This window comes from Jaculus jaculus, chromosome 6, assembly GCF_020740685.1.
Source record: "Jaculus jaculus isolate mJacJac1 chromosome 6, mJacJac1.mat.Y.cur, whole genome shotgun sequence".
Taxonomy (NCBI): domain Eukaryota; kingdom Metazoa; phylum Chordata; class Mammalia; order Rodentia; family Dipodidae; genus Jaculus; species Jaculus jaculus.
This window is the reverse complement of record NC_059107.1, coordinates 89,109,341-89,125,794: the sequence shown is the minus strand read 5'-3', so window position 1 is coordinate 89,125,794 and position 16,454 is coordinate 89,109,341.

Below are 16,454 nucleotides of genomic sequence, written 5' to 3'. Positions count from 1 at the left end.
TGTCTTCATTTATTTATTAGATAGCTAGAGAGAGAAAGAGGCAGATAGGAAGAAAGAATGGGTACACTAGGGCCTCTAGACACTGCAAACGAACTCCAGACACATGTGCTACCTTGAGTATCTGGCTTACATGGATACTGGGGAATTGAACCTGGGTTCTTAGCTTTGCAGGAAAGTGCATTAACCACTAAGCAATCTCTCCAGCTTTGATTTTATATTTTTGTCCTTTTGACTTTAGTAGCAAATCCATTCATTCCCTCATAACTTGTTTATGAAAATTAGATAGTTTAAAGAATTCCTTTCCCTTTGAGATGGCTAGAAAACAAAGCCTCTGAAGGCGTTTTTATAATTAAAAGTAAAAAATAATTAATATATTTCTCAGTGGTTAAAGACACTTGCTTGCAAAACCTGCTGTCTCAGGTTCAATTCTCCAGTACCCATGTGAAGCCAGATGCACAATGTGACCCATTTGTCTAGAGTTCATTTGCAGCAGCAAGAGACCTTGACATGCCCATTCTCTCTCTCTTTCTCTTGCAAATAAATAAAATTACCTTTTCTTATTTTTTTTGACTGTTTATCAAAGGTCTGTCTGAGGAGATCACTGAAGAGAATCACTTGAGGGTTCTGTTCGAGCAAGAATAGTCACGGATCGGGAAACTGGGTCCTCCAAAGGGTTTGGTTTTGTGGACTTCAACATTGAGGGAGATGCCAAAGCTGCCAAGGAGGCTCTGGAAGATGGTGAGGTTGCTGGAAACAAAGTTACCTAGGACTGGACCAAGCCTACAGGTGAAGGTGGCTTTGGGGGCCATTATACTCTGTAACCTGTTCAATGACAGAGCCTTCTGAGGACATTGCAACACAGTACACAGTCTTGTGGTCTCCTTGGAATCCGTATAGATAACACTTCAAGAGAGATGCCCTGTTGGTTTTGACTGGATATTCATAAAAACTTATTAAAGAGTTAACCCTTATCTGTAAATTTTGAATTTGCATTGTTTTATCCCATGTACAAAACCATTTTTTCCTTACAAATAGCTTTTTTTTTTTTGCGTTAGGGTTGTAAAAGAATGCTTTGTCTTTATTTTTTGCTTCAATGGCTTTAGGACAAATTAAAAGTCCTAAACTCTGGAAAAAAAATCAAAAAGCTCAAAACACATAGTACAACTAAAACTGAGAATTTATATTCAAAGTATAGACCTATGGGATCCTAAAATACCATAGCAATAACAAGAATAAAGTTAAATCAAATTTAAGTTTAGGGTTAAATACATTTTTTTAATCATATTTTGGTTCATGGTATAATGCAAGTAAGAAAATGGTTTGTATATTGTGATATAATCAATTAGCAAATATTGTCCTGGTTGCTTCATTTATTTTATTAGCTAAATAAGTTTCTATATCATATCTTTTACATTTTAGGATGACTCAGCATTCTCCACTGCCTGTTTCATACCCCAGTCTTATCTGTGCATTGTTCCAAAAAGACTTTCCTTAGCTTGTTCCCTGTATCATTAATTGTGCCCCAACAAAGCAAGGAAAAATACTTCCCATGGGGCACTAGATGGCGCACTAGCAGCACTGTTACTCTAGCATCAGGACAAAACGCATTTTGAAATCTGTAGAAAATTAAAATAGTAGATTTTATGACTATAAATTTCCATTATTGAGCAAAATTAAGCAACAAAAAGTTGATTGTAGATGTGAATTTCTGTCTTTTCCCCATTGATTTCTATTATAAAAATCAGATTTTTCCACTTAAAATAGTGACTGTTGATATAGAAGATATGATAAATTATTGTGTAAGAGAGCAACAAATCTTTATATTGACATGTTTAAAAGAAATTTTACTTTGACATTTTAATAAAGGTGTCAAAATGTCAAACCTTGAATGCTGTGTGGTGAAGATTAATTTTATGTTTGGTACAACATCGTACAAGTCTAGAAGAGTAAATGACATTTTAACTGCACCAAATACATGGGCTGAAAATCACTGAGATGCAGTTCACTTGAGTTGCTCTGAAATTAATCCAAACACTCACTGGATGCTGATGAATTTTAGCAATAAATGGTCTGGGCCAAAGGAAAGGAGGGGGAAAGCGAGCAGTAGAGACAGCTGTATGGACAGGAAGAAGTGAACACACGGCAGCGGTTCTGCAAGCCCACAGCAGGAAGGGAGCCATGGCTGCCCACTGACTGATATGGGGTAGGCGGAGGGGGTATGGAAACTGTGAAGAGTCCTGAGTGATGCAATGGTTCGTTTTCTCAAACGTTTTGTATGTGTGTGTTTGTATATGTGAGTGTGGGTGTGACTGAGCCACAGCACATGTATGGAGGTCAGAAAACAACTTTGGAGGCCTGTCTTCCCACCTTATCTTTTTGTATGTATGTATGCATGTATGTATGCATGTATGTATGTATGTACGTACGTACGTGCGTGCATGTTTGTTTGTGGCAGGGACTCTTGCAATTGCAAAGAAACACCAGATGCTTGCTCTAGTGTTTGTGCCTGGCTTAGATGGGTGGCTTGGAAAGCGATCCCCTGTGGGTAGCCTTTGCAATAAGCACCTTTAGCTGTTGAGCCATCTTCCTGGCCCTGTCACCCTGTTTTTGAGACAAGGTCTCTTTGTTGTTCACTGCTGCATAAACCAGGCTTCTTTGGGATGCTGTCACCACCTGACATCTTGCTCTGAGAGGGCTGGAAGTACAGAGGTACCCTACTGCATCTGGCTTTTATGTAGGTGCCGAGGAGCTACACTCACACTTGTGTGGTAAGTATGGGACTTGTTTTTTAAATTAAGTTGTGAGTTTCCATTTTAGGAAGGTATTCTTGAGTTAAAACCAAAATTCATTTTGTTTGTTTCTCTCTCTCTCTCTCTCTCTCTCTATATATATATATGTGTGTGTGTGTGTGTGTGTGTGTGTGTGTGTGTGTATACAATATTTTATTTATTTATTTATTTACTTGAGAGAGAGAAAGAGGGATAGGTCGAGAAAGAGAGTCAGGGCCGCCAGCCACTGCAAAGAACTCCAGATGCATGCTCCTCCTTGTGCATCTAGCTTACGTGGGTCTTGGGGAATCAAACCAGGGTCTTTTGGCTTTGCAAGCAATGCCTTAAGCACTAAGCAATCTTCTCTAGCCCTGTTTTTATATATTTTATTTATTTATTTGCAAGGAGTTAGGGAGGAAGGAATGGAGAGAGAGAATGAATGAGTGAATGAATATTGGTGTGCCAGGGCCTCTTGCCACTGCAAACAAACTCCAGATGCATGCACCACTTTCTGTATCTGGCTTTATGTGGGTACTGGGGAATGGAACCCAGGCTGTCAGGTTTTGCAAGCAGGAGTTTTTATCTGCTGAGCCAACTCTCCAGCCTTCAAATTCATTTTATAAATAAACACCACTGTTTATCAAATACTTCTTCAAGGTGTCATTCACACCTGCCACAGTGAAAGTAAAATCCTTAATAGCTAAGTCATGAGTCTCCTGCTACTTGGCTCTCTCCCTCCCGTTGTCTACACTGTCCTCATCTGCCATAAGCACCAAATCATGCTTTAGTCAGGCAAGCCTACTCACTGGCCTGCAAGTGCTTTTTTTCTCCCCTTGGGCTTTCTGTAGCAGAGGTGGTTAACTCCCTTCTCATATGGGCTGAAGTGAGGTGTGCCATCCCTTGGCCAGGATGGGTAAGAAATGGTGGTATCTTCTCTTTCTTTCTGTCTTCCCAGCTGAAAGTTGTTGGAAGGCAGAAGGGTATTAGAGGCTCATGTGGAAGGTGATAGACTCCCAGCTCAAGATTTCAGATGATGGTGAGGATTTTTATGTGAGTGAGAAATGAGCTTCTATTGTGCTAACTCATTAAGCATATCTCCTGTCTGTCTGTTTATCTATGTATCTACTTACCTATCTCCCTATCTCATCTATCTACATATGTATGTGTATATATATGATTAATGATAGATATAAAGTAAGTAGCCTTACCTTAATTTATTTACAAAATCTATTTTACTACCTAGAATCCCTTGTCCATTTTAGAGGAAGACCCAAGCTATTTATTGAGTATAAATATGTGCTAGGGACATCATGATGGTAGCATCTCCATAGTTCTTTACATACTACCATTTTTAAACCTTTCAGTCTCAAGAGCTAGTTAGCACTTATTAGTATAGCCCTAATGTATGCTATTGGGTAATTTGGTTTAAATTTATGACTTTGAACATCTTCTTCATCTCAAGACTTAATTCACAATTAAGGTTGATGTTTCATAAACAAAGATGATAAGGGAGATACAAAAGATAGTCACATGGCCTTCTAGAATATTTCAATCTAACTGTAGACTTGGGTTGTATAAGAAATATGATTAAGTTGTCAGGCAGGTAAACTAAAGATCAAGAGCAATACTGGGTATCAGGCTTACCTGTTACTTCAGCCCTTAAAGGACAGGTGTGTGCTATAAAATCTTAGGTGCAGGGCTGGAGAGATGGCTTAGCGGTTAAGCGCTTGCCTGTGAAGCCTAAGGACCCCGGTTCGAGGCTCGGTTCCCCAGGTCCCACATTAGCCAGATGCACAAGGGGGCGCACGCGTCTGGAGTTCGTTTGCAGTGGCTGGAAGCCCTGGCGCGCCCATTCTCTCTCTCTCCCTCTATCTGTCTTTCTCTCTGTGTCTGTCGCTCTCAAATAAATAAATAAAAAATGAACAAAAAAAATTAAAAAAAAAAATCTTAGGTGCAGCAGCGAATCATTGCTCTTATCTATTTTTCAAAAACTTTATACAGAGACAATTTGCAAATTCACTTTTAGAAAAGTTTTTACTTATTTATTTATTTTTTCTTTTTTCTTTTTGAAAAGTTGTTTTTAATGGTGATGGGGCACCCTGGACTCTGAGGGGTGTTTGGCAATTGTTGGTCTCTGCAAACCAGCCGCCACTAGCAGTGGTCACCCCATTCAGATTATGACAAACAAAAATATCTCCAGATAGTGTTATGTATCTCACGGGACATCAAATCAGTTCTGATGGAGGGCTTAGTTTCAGAGAAGCAAACAGTTCACAAAACGAGACTTGGCTTCAGTTGTTTGAAGACATACCCCTGCTCCAACTTCTCCGGACAGAGAAGGGCCTGTGGACAGAGGCCATGCTCAGCGGGACTGGGTGGGGTAATTAGAACCAGATACGCATAGCCTGTTTCTGCTTGTATCCTATTTCAGTCCGATAATATAGATGCTACAGTCTGGTATGAGGGGGGCATGGTAAGAGGAGGAACCTGGAGCTTTGGTCGTAAGCTCTCAGGTCATCCTGGAGTCTGCCTCTACTACTCACTTGTCAGCTGAGTTAGGCCTGGAAGGAAGAAAATGTTCTGACCAGGCAGAAGTGAAGAAGGAGCAGAGGAGTATGTGGAAAGGCCTGAATATGTTTACCATGTACTCAAGTGTCTGAGAGTTGCTTAGGGAGTCAGAAAACCAGGGAGTGGCTGGAGGATAGTGTGTGGGGAGAAGAGTAGGGGAGGAATTTGCGAGGACCCGGAAGAGGGCCCGAGGGCCACTCACAGGGCCCGACGTTTACCACAGCAGTGAATGTTGGACATCACAAGCCAGGCCCGAGTGTCTTTCTTCATCACCGTTTAGCTCTGGATGGGAATGGAAGAAAGGCTTCCAGATTAGAGAGAAAGTGGTTTTAAAACTTCAGACTCGAGCTCCAGGACTGCACAGAGACAGCAGTATGGAAGGGAAGCTGAGAGAAAGTGGCACCTGGTGGAGGTGGGATTGTTCGTAAGAATGACAGATAGTGATAAGGGCGTGAAGCAGCACACTGGTTTTCAAAAGATTTTGTTTTTTACACAGGGCTGCACCAGATGAAAATCTCAAAGAGGATTTAAAAGTTTTGCTTCCTTTCCATCTTTAGGTCACACACCTCCATACTTATTTTAAATTTTGCATTGTATTCCCATGAACATATGCTTAAAGTGTATTTCCACAAATATGATTCTAAAATTAGAAGCTTAAGGCTGACTAAAAACCAGGAGAGACTACATTGAGGAGAAACAGATTTTGGTGTTCCTGAAATCCCTTTATCTTCCTGCCTCCTTTTGACTGTGACAGGGACAGCATCCTGTCTCTCCTGCAAAGGTATTCACCTGCGTGCACGGATGCAACACAGGCGACAGGGGATCAAAAGCAATGCCATATCGAATTTAAATAAAGGGAACAGAGTCTTTTGGGCTCCATTTTAAAAAAATGAGTCCTTTAATACATGAACATATTGCAAATTGATCATACTCCTATTGGGTTATACCCTCTCTCTGGCCCCCATTCCACTGAGGGCTGCCTTCCTCAGTGGGGCTATCAGGATTCATGGTGGGGTCGTGAGGATTCCAGTCAGTCTCTGTTGGGGGGACAATTCCTCAGAATATACCTTCCCACTCTGTGTCTCTTAAATTCTTTCCACCCCCTCTTCAGGAATGTTCTCTGTGGGCTCCATTTATTTTTTTTTCGCTTTGTCATTATCATTTAAATTAAACATTAAGTCTGTATACAACTGTCTTCAGCTATCTACAAGGACAGGAAACTAGTAAAAAGCCTATACCTGGAACTTCTCAACAGATAATTACATTCACATTAACCTTTTGCTGGGACATCTCTAGTGAAGAGCTGTCTGAATTATTAGTGATCTGTTTCACCATTGGAAAATTCCATCGTTCCCAATGCACTTTGTAGAACCATCTACTTTAGTCCAATGTGACTGTAAAATGCCAATTAGAAAATTTCAAACAATGGTCTCACAAGACCTACAAGAATTTGAAATTATTTCGTGGGCATATCAAGTCATTTTCTGAACAATGACAGAAATGTGGGAAATGTAGCAGCCACTTTACAGAGCACTGTTGTTCAGCCGCAACTGCCTTATACACAATGTGCTTTGATACACTTGAAAATTCATAAAATCAGGTCATCTTGGGCTAGAAGAGGACTTACTGGAGTAGTTAAATCAGCCATTATTTTCCCATTTTTTAAATTAACAACTTCCATGATTATAAAAAATACCCCATGGTAATACCCTGCCTCCCCCCACTTACCCCTTTGAAACTCCACTCTCCATCATACCCCCTCCCCATCTCAATCAGTCTCTCTTACTTTTGACGTCTTGATCTTTTCCTCCTCTTATGATGGTCTTATGCAGGTAGTATCAGGCACTGTGAGGCCATGGATATCCAGGCCATTTTCTGTCTGGAGGGAGCATGTTGTAAGGAGTCCTGCCCTTCCTTTGGCTTTTACATTCTTTCCGCCACCTCTTCTGCATTAGACCCTGAGACTTGGAAGGTGTGATACAGATATTGCAGTACTGAGCGCTGTGGTCATTTCTTTCCATCACCATGATAACTTCTGAGTTGTCCCAAGGTCACTGCCATCTGAAAAGAGAAGATTCTCAACCCAAAGCGAGAGTAGCATTAATATAAGGGTGTGAACATTAACAGAAGTGCTTACTGGGTGGTTTGATAAGCATAGTATATACATTTGGCAAGACAACAGCAGATGTTATACCCCTAGGGCTCATGACTACCCCTGTTTTCAGTTTTCAGTATCAGGATGTATTCCCTTCCCATGGCTGGACCAGAATGCATTCCCCACCAACAGTGTAGAAGGGTTATTCTTTTTCTACATCCTCACCAGCATTTATGGTCATTTGTTTTCATGATGGTAGCAAATTAGAGGGCAGTTGGTTTCCCCCATAACAGATGTGCCACTATTGCACCCGTTGGCTCATTTGGCCTGGCTGGTCAATTATAAGGATTACAGAATCCACTGATGAGTATCTTCACTGGTGATTTCTCTTTCTCCCATTGAACTGCATGCAGAATGGCTTCTTCCAGCTTTATGTCAGCTGGTATACATGGAGGAGGTTATCAACTCAGATCCAGCAAGATTTCTCAGTGGCCTTGCAACCCAAGAATATGGAGTCTTCAGCAATAGAGTCTTACCATCTATTCCTGGTGGGAAACCAAGGGCCTTGGCAATGGCCTATAATGTTTTGAGGGCATCAGGGATCTCCCTGGACAACAACTCACTGGAAGATATCCCATCCGTGGCACTGAAATTTTTCTAGCAACAATCCACAGCTCCTAAGTGTTCCATTGTCCAAAAAAGTAGGATTACATATGTTTTATTTATATCCTCTTAGATTTTGACTAGCTGTCCCTCCACCTTTCCTTTACTCAATCTCTTCCCCAGACCTCATTTTGGGCCTTTTCACCCCCATTAATCTATTCTTCTACTTACATATATACAATACCATCCTATTAAGTACCCCCCTCCCTTCCTTTCTCTTCCCTTTCTATCTATGTTCTAGCTTACTGGCCTCTGCTACTGAGTTTTTTCCTTCTCACACAGAAGCCCAGTCATCTGTAGCTAGGATCCACATATGAGAGAGAACATGCAACACTTGGCTTTCTGAGCCTGGGTTACCTCACTTAGTATAATCCTTTCCAGATCTATCCATTTTCCTACAAACTTCATAACTTCAGTTTTATTTACCGCTGAGTAGAACTCCATTGTATAAATGTGTCATATCTTCATTATCCATTCATCAGTTGAGGGACATCTAGGCTGGTTCCATTTCCCAGATATTGTGAATTGAGCAGCAATAAACATGGTAGAGCATGTACTTCTAAGGAAATGAGATAAGTCCTTTGGATATATGCCTAGGAGTGCTATAGCTGGGTCATATAGTAGATCAATTTTTAGCTGTCTTAGGAACCTCCACACTGATTTCTACAATGGCTGGACCAGATTGCATTCCCACCAAAAGTGTAGAAGGGTTCCTCTTTTTCCACATCCTCACCAGCATTTATGGTCATTTGTTTTCATGATGGTAGCCAATCTGATAGGAGTGAGATGGAATCTCAACGTAATTTTAATCTGCATTTCTCTGATGACTAGGGATGTAGAACATTCTTTTAGCTGCTTATACACCATTTGTATTTCTTCTTTTGAGAACTCTATTTAGTTCCATAGCCCATTTTTCAATTGGCTTGTTTGATTTCTTATTATTTAACTTTTTGAGTTCTTTGTATATCCTAGATATTAATCCTCTATCAGATGTATAGCTGGCAAAATTTTTTTCCCATTTTGTAGGTTGCCTCTTTGCTTTATTCACAGTGTCCTTTGCTGTACAAAATATTTGTAATTTCATGAGGTTCCAGTAGTCAATCTGTGGCTTTATTGGAGCAATTGGGGGTTATATTGAGAAAGTCTTTGCCAAGACCAATATGTTGAAGGGTTTACCCTACCTTTTCCTCTAGCAGTTTCAGAGTTTTAGGTCTGATGTTAAGGTCTTTAATCCATTTGGACTTAATTCTTGTGCATGAAGAGAGAGAAGAATCTATTTTCATCTTTCTACAGATAAATATCCAGTTTTCCCAGCTCCATTTGCTGGAGAGGCTGTCTTTTCTCCAATGAGTATTTTTGGCATTTTTATTGAATATAAGGTGGCTATAGCTACCTGGACTTGCATCTGGGTCCTCTATTCTGTTCCATTGTTCTACATGTCTGCTTTTGTGCCAGTACCATGATTTTTTTGTTACTATGGCTCTGTAGTATAGGTTAAAATCAGGTATAGTGATACCACCAGCCTCATTTTTGTTTCTTAGTATTATTTTAGATATTCGAGGTTTTTTGTGATTCCAAATGAATTTTTGGATTGTTTTTTCTATTTCCATGAAGAATGCCATTGGAATTTTTATGGGGATTGCATTAAATGTATAGATGGCTTTTGGTAAGATTGCCATTTTCACAATATTGATTCTTCTGATCCAGGAACAAGTGATGTTTTTCCATTTCCTAGTGTCCTCTGTAATTTCTCGCTTGAGTGTTTTATAGTATTATGTAGAGATCTTTTATTTCCTTGGTTAGGTTTATTCCAAGGTACTTTATTTTCTTTGATGCAATTGTGAATGGGAGTTATCCTCTGATCTCATTTTCTGTGTTTGTTGTTAGCAAATAGGAATGCTACTGATTTCTGTGTATTTATTTTGTATCCTGCTACATGGCTGTAGGTGTTTATCAGCTCTAAGCATTTGCTGGTAGAGTCTTAGGGTCCTTTATATATAGAATCATGTCATCTGCAAATAATGATAACTTGATCTCTTCCTTTCCAATTTGTACCCCTTTTATGTGCAACTCTTGACTTATTGCTATGGCTAAGGCTTCCAGTACTATATTAAGTAAAAGTGGGGCAGTGGTCACCCTTGTCTTGTTCCTAATTTTAGTGGAAAAGCTTCCAGTTTTTCCCCATTTAGTAATATGTTGGCTGTAAGCTTGTCATAAGTAGCCTTTATTATATTGAGATATGATCCTTCTATTCCTAGTCTCTGTAGGACTTTTATCATGAAGGGATGCTGGACTTTGTCAAATGCTTTTTCTGCATCTAATGAGATGATCATATGATTTTTTTCCTTCAGTCCATTTATATAATTAATCGATTTGCATACGTTGAACCATCCCTGCATCTCTGGTATAAAGCCTGCTTGGTCCGGGTGAATGATCTTTCTGATATATTCTTGTATTCTGTTTGCCAATATTTTGTTGAGAATTTTTGCATCTATATTCATGAGGGAGATTGGTCTGTAATTTCCTTTTTTTGTTCTATTTTTGCCTGGTTTTGGTATCAGGGTGATGCTGGCTTCATAGAAGGAGTTTGGTAGGATTCCTTCTTTTTATATTTTATGGAAAAGCTTAAGAAGCAATGGTGTTAGTTCTTCCCTGAAGGTCTGGTAAAATTTAGCAGTGAATCCATCTGGGCATGGACATTTTTTATTTGGGAGATTTTTGATAACTGCTTGGATCTCTATACTTGTTATAGCTCTGTTTAAGTTATTAATCTCATCTTGATTTAATTTAGGTAGGTCATATAAATCAAGGAAATAATCCATTCTTTTCAGATTTTCATACTTAGTGGTGTATATGTTTTTATAGCATATCCCTATGATTTTTTTGAATTTCTCTGGTATCTGTGGTGATGTTGCCTTTTTTCACCTCTAATTTTATTAGTTTGTGTCTCTTCTCTTTCTTTTGTCAGATTTGCTAAGGGTTTATCAATCTTGTTTATCCTTTCAATGAACCAACTCTTTGTTTCATTTTTTTTTTTTGTGTGTCTATTTCATTAATTTCTGCCCTAATCTTTATTATTTCTTCCTGCCTACTGATTTTTGGTTTGCCTTGTTCTTCTTTTTCCAAGGCTTTAAGGTGAAGCATTAGGTCGTTTACTTGCGACCTTTCTAATTTCTTAATATAGGCACTTAAGGCTATAAATTTACCTCTTAGAACTGCCTTCATTGTGTCCCAGAGATTTTGGTATGTTGTGTTCTCATTATCATTTGACTCTATAAATTTTTTGATTTCCTTCTTGATTTCCTCACTGATGCATTCATCATTGAGTAGTGTATTGTTTAGTTTCCATGACTTTGTGTATGCTCTATACCCTTTCTTGCTATTGATTTGTAGTTTCATTCCATTGTGGTCAGATAGAATGCAAAGAATTATTTCAATTTTCCTGAATTTGTTAAGATTTGCTTTGTGTCCTAATATATGGCCTATTTTAGAGAATGTTCCATGTGCTGCTGAAAATAATGTGTATTCTGCAGCATTTGGATGAAATGTCTTGTAGATATCTGTTAGGTCCATTCCTTCTATGACCTCATTTAGTCCAGATGCCTCTCTGTTTATATTTTCCTGGGATGACCTGCCAATTGATGAGAGTGGGGTGTTGAAGTTTCCCACTACCACTGTGTTTGGTGTTATCAGTGACCTTAGTTCTAATAGCATTTGTTTGATGAATTTGGGAGCCCCCATGTTAGGTGCATATGTGTTTAAGATTGTAATGTTCCCCTGTTGGATTGTGCCCTTAATCAATATAAAGTGACCTTCCTTATCTTTCTTGACTAACGTTGGACTGAAGTTTACCTTGTCAGATATTAGGATAGGCACCCCTCCTTGTTTTCTAGGCCCATGTGCTTGAAACACCGTTTTTCAACCTTTCACACTAAGATTATGTCCATCCTTTGTAGAAAGGTGAGTTTCTTAGAGACAACAAATTGTAGGATCCTGCTTTTTAACCCAGTCTGCAAACCTATGTCTTTTCGTTGGGGCATTGAGGCCATTGATATTAAGAGATATTATTGAAAGGTGTGTATTTATGTTTGCCATTTTTTTTTGTTTTTGTGGTTCTGGTTCTACCTTTGCTCTCTTGTGTTAACTAATATTTGAGTATTGTTTGTTTTTTCCGGGTTTCTTCTATGTGTGCTTTACTTTTTTCAGCATGGAGGGTTCTTTCAAGTATTTCCTGTAGAGCTGGTTTTGTCTTCAAATACTCCTTTAGCCTGCTTTTGTCGTGGAATGTCCTTATTTCTCTGTCTATTGGAATGGATAGCTTTGCAGGATAAAGTAAACTTGGTTGACAGTTGTTATCTTTCAGAACTTGGAATACATCACTCCAAGCCCTTCTGTCTTTTAAAGTTTGTGTTGAGTAATCTGCTGTAATCTTGATGGGCTTGCCTTTGTAGGTAACTTGATTTTTCTCTCTAACTGCTTTCAATATTTTTTCTTTGGATTGTGTGTTTGGTAGTTTGATTATAATATGGCGAGGAGAGGTTCTTTCCAGTTTTTGTCTGGTTGATGTTCTAAAGGCTTCCTGTATCTGTATTGGCACCTCTTCCCCAATTTGTGGGAAGTTTTCTTCTATGATTTTGTTGAAGATGCCTACTATGTCTTTGGAGTGAAATTCTTCCCCTTCTACTATGCCCTTAATTCTTATGTTTGATCTTTTCATAGTGTCCTGAATATCTTGAAATTCCCACTCATACTTTTCTATTAGTTTGTCTTTCTCTTTGTTGGACTGTATTAGATCTGCCACCTGGTCTTCTATCTTAGATATTCTGTCCTCTCCTTCATCCATTCTACTGGTGAGATTTTCTACAGAGTTTTTGATTTCATTAACTGTGTTCTTCATTGCTAGTAATTCTGACTGGTTTTTCTTTACTATTTCTATTTCCTTATTTATGTCTTATATTAACTTCTTTATTTCATTAAATTGGTGTCCTGTGTCTTCTTTGATTTCCTCTTTGATTCCTTTTATTTGTTTGAACATATTTACAATCATTCTTTTGAAATCTTTCTCAGGCATTTCCTCTAAGTCACTCTCACTGGAGGTCATTTCTGATGCATTAGTACTTTTTGGTGGATTTATATTGTCTTGATTTTTAGTGTTTCTTGTGAAATAATGTATATATTTTTGTATCTTGGATTAAGTTAATGCTTGGATTTTTTAGCTAACTGGGTATTCTTAGCTATATCTATTGATCTGATGTTATATATCTTCAGGGTAGGAGCTTAAGGTGTTAGGTGTGGTTCTTAAGACTCCAAGAGTATCTACAAAGGTGTTCTGAGGGGTTGGGTTTGCCTGCTATGGGAGTATTCAAGTAGGCTGAGTGAAACAAAATACAGATAGATTCTAAAATTTAACTAAACAATGTACACATTCAATGAAAAACAGCACCACGTATTTATGCAAGAGTAGGTATTATAACAACCAGATTCTCTGTCAACAAAGAGGTTAAGATTTCTGGTCTGTTGAGGGTTCCAAGTCAGCTTGTGACCAAGTGAGACCGTTCCCTGGCGCAATCCCACTTACCTTTTTGGATGATTTTAGTCTCAGTTATGCTGCACTCTGCTTGCTTCCCTCTTTGGTGCCCTGAGGATTCAAGTAGGCTGGCTGGATCACTGGACCACTGTTCTGTTTTCTGGAACTGGGCACTGGCTTTTCCTGTGGGGCAAGCCGAGCCTGGCAGCTGTGGCCCCACAGAGTTGGCACTGCCACTGCTGGAGCTGCCACTGCTGGAGCCCCCACTGCTGCTGCTGAAGCTGCCGCTGCTGTATCTGCTGCTGCTGTAGCCACTGCTGCAGCTGCTGGATCTTCTGCTGCCGGCGCCACTGCCGCTGCTGCCAGTGTCGCTGCTGCCAACGCCGGAGCCAGAGCCGGAGCCCCTGCTTCCGCTTCTGCTGCCAGAGCAGCTGCTGCCAGAGCCGAAGTCACTGCTGCCCGAGCCACTTAGGCCTGCTGTGTGGGCTCTGGATGCTTTGGATCTCTCCTACTTCTCTGCTGCCATTTTAATTTCTTATACACCTCACTTTTTAGCAAAACTGTGTATTTTGCTGGGTATTCTTTGGCTTTTTCTCCCCTAGGCTGCTTTGGTGTGGTTCCTAAACCACCATCTTAACCGGAAGTCTTACTTTCCCAATTTTTATAGACAAATTTTTATTTTATTTATTTATTTATGTTTTTGGTTTTTCGAGGTGTGCTCTCACTCTGGCCCAGGCTGATGTGGAATTCACTATGTAGTCTCAGGGTGGCCTCGAACTCATGGCAATCCTCCTACCTCTACCTCCCAAGTGCTAGGATTGAAGGCATCCTCCACCATGCATGTCTATAGACAGATTTTAAATGGACTATTAAAAGTATTTGCTATGCAGAGTGAAGGGAGTACAAAGACACAAGAATAAAGTTTCCATGTGTTGAGGAGATGTTGTGCTCAGTACTTCCTAGCATATCACCCAACCCTCATACATCCTAGGTATCATGATCCCTATTTACAGATAGAACTTACCGTGAGTCAGTGGCTTACTCAGTGGTGCCATTTTGGCAAGTGAGAATGTCCTGCTTGTAACCCATGTTCTGTCCTGGCTTGTTGGGCCTTGAGAGGCCCAGACATGAGGACTAGTGGAACTTCCTGAGCCTAGCTAAAGTTTGGTGACCTGTCTCTGGCCAGCTTTGACTCAGCAGGACACCAAATTGCCTCTGGCCTGCTACTTCCGCTAGGAATTTAGCATTCCCACATGTGTGCGAGCTTAGAACCAATCATCTCAAAATCCTAAAATCCCCACCCTTGTTCTCAATGCTATATAAGCACCTGCATGTTACAATAAAGTGAGATCCTGCTTCGACAAGACACCAGGATCAGTGTGTTCATGGTCGTCAACACCCACCTCCTCCTCAACCCCTTGGGAGGAATCAGCGGTTCGGCTCCTTCCTCAGCACTGGCTACCGGGGGGGTGGGGGTGGGGGGTGGGGGTGGGGGTGGGGGGGGGTGGCGGGGAGGCCCGACACTGGCTCCATTCCTCATTCACAGGAAATGGCCTTCAAGAAACTTTCCATTAACTGGGCGTGGTGGCACACGCCTTTAATCCCAGCACTCGGGAGGCAGAGGTAGGAGGATCGCCATGAGTTCGAGGCCACCCTGAGACTCCATAGTGAATTCCAGGTCAGCCTGGGCTAGAGTGAAACCCTACCTTGAAAAACGAAAAAAAAAAAAAAACAAAAAACCAAAAATAAAAAACCAAGAAACTTTCCATTTAGGTCATAGCAAAGGGAAAAGTAAAATAGCAAATGTAAATAATATATCACAAGAACACCTATGGATTGTCCAAAGCAGGTTCATGATTCATTTCTCAGTGACTCACACTGTGGCAATTCAACTCCTCACACACAGAAATGCCATACTCTGTAAAGTACTGCTGCTTTCCCCACATGCATATTGGTTTCTTGAGATAAGACTTCACTGTTTAGCCCAGGTTGCCCATGTTGGCATCACATTGAGGACAATCCTCCTCCCTCAGCCTCCCAAAGCGCTAGGATTATAGGCATGAGCCACCATGCCTAGCTATAGAAACATATCTAAATCAACAAGAATTTTAAAAAAATATTTCTCTCTGCAAGGTGCTTGGAGTTGTGACATCACAACAACCAAGCCACCATGTACCAAGTCCTTGTCTGGAATGGTCAGCAAAGCCTTTGCAGAACAAGTGGGAGATGTAGTAGGAAGTGTGTCTGAATGGCTGGGCTGGACTGCATGTGAGCAGAGGGAGTGAGACTCAAATATGTGCAGAGGTGGCACAACAATGCCGGTCAGTAGGACAGCACTGTGCTACTTTGCCCTGGTGGAGGGTCACATGATGAGTAGGAGCTAGGGCACAGTTATTTTTGTAATCATTTATACAGGAATTTGGGGGTGTATTAGAGACTGACAGAGCCTTTTATCAGCTCTTGGTTATGCTGTAACTCAGGACTAGGGTGCTGGATGTTCATGGCCCCACAAAACTTCCACTGAGTCTGCGGCCTCCAGGTTCTTGTCTCATGAATTTCAACTAATGAAATCCACAGACTCTAGAAGGTGAAGTTTAGAAAGATTTCATGACAGAGCTTAAGAGAAGGAAAGAAGGTAGAGCTCCTGCTGGGAGGCGTGGGGGCAGGTCCCAGAAGTGAGAAATTCTACTTGGAGACCCCTGACTGTTTTTTTTTTTTTCTTTCTGGGAATTCACTGGGTGGGGGCAGATCTGGTCAGAACAGTTCTCATACCAGGTGTCCAGACACTTTCAAACTTATTCACATCATCCTATTAGGTTTTTAGAGAACAAAA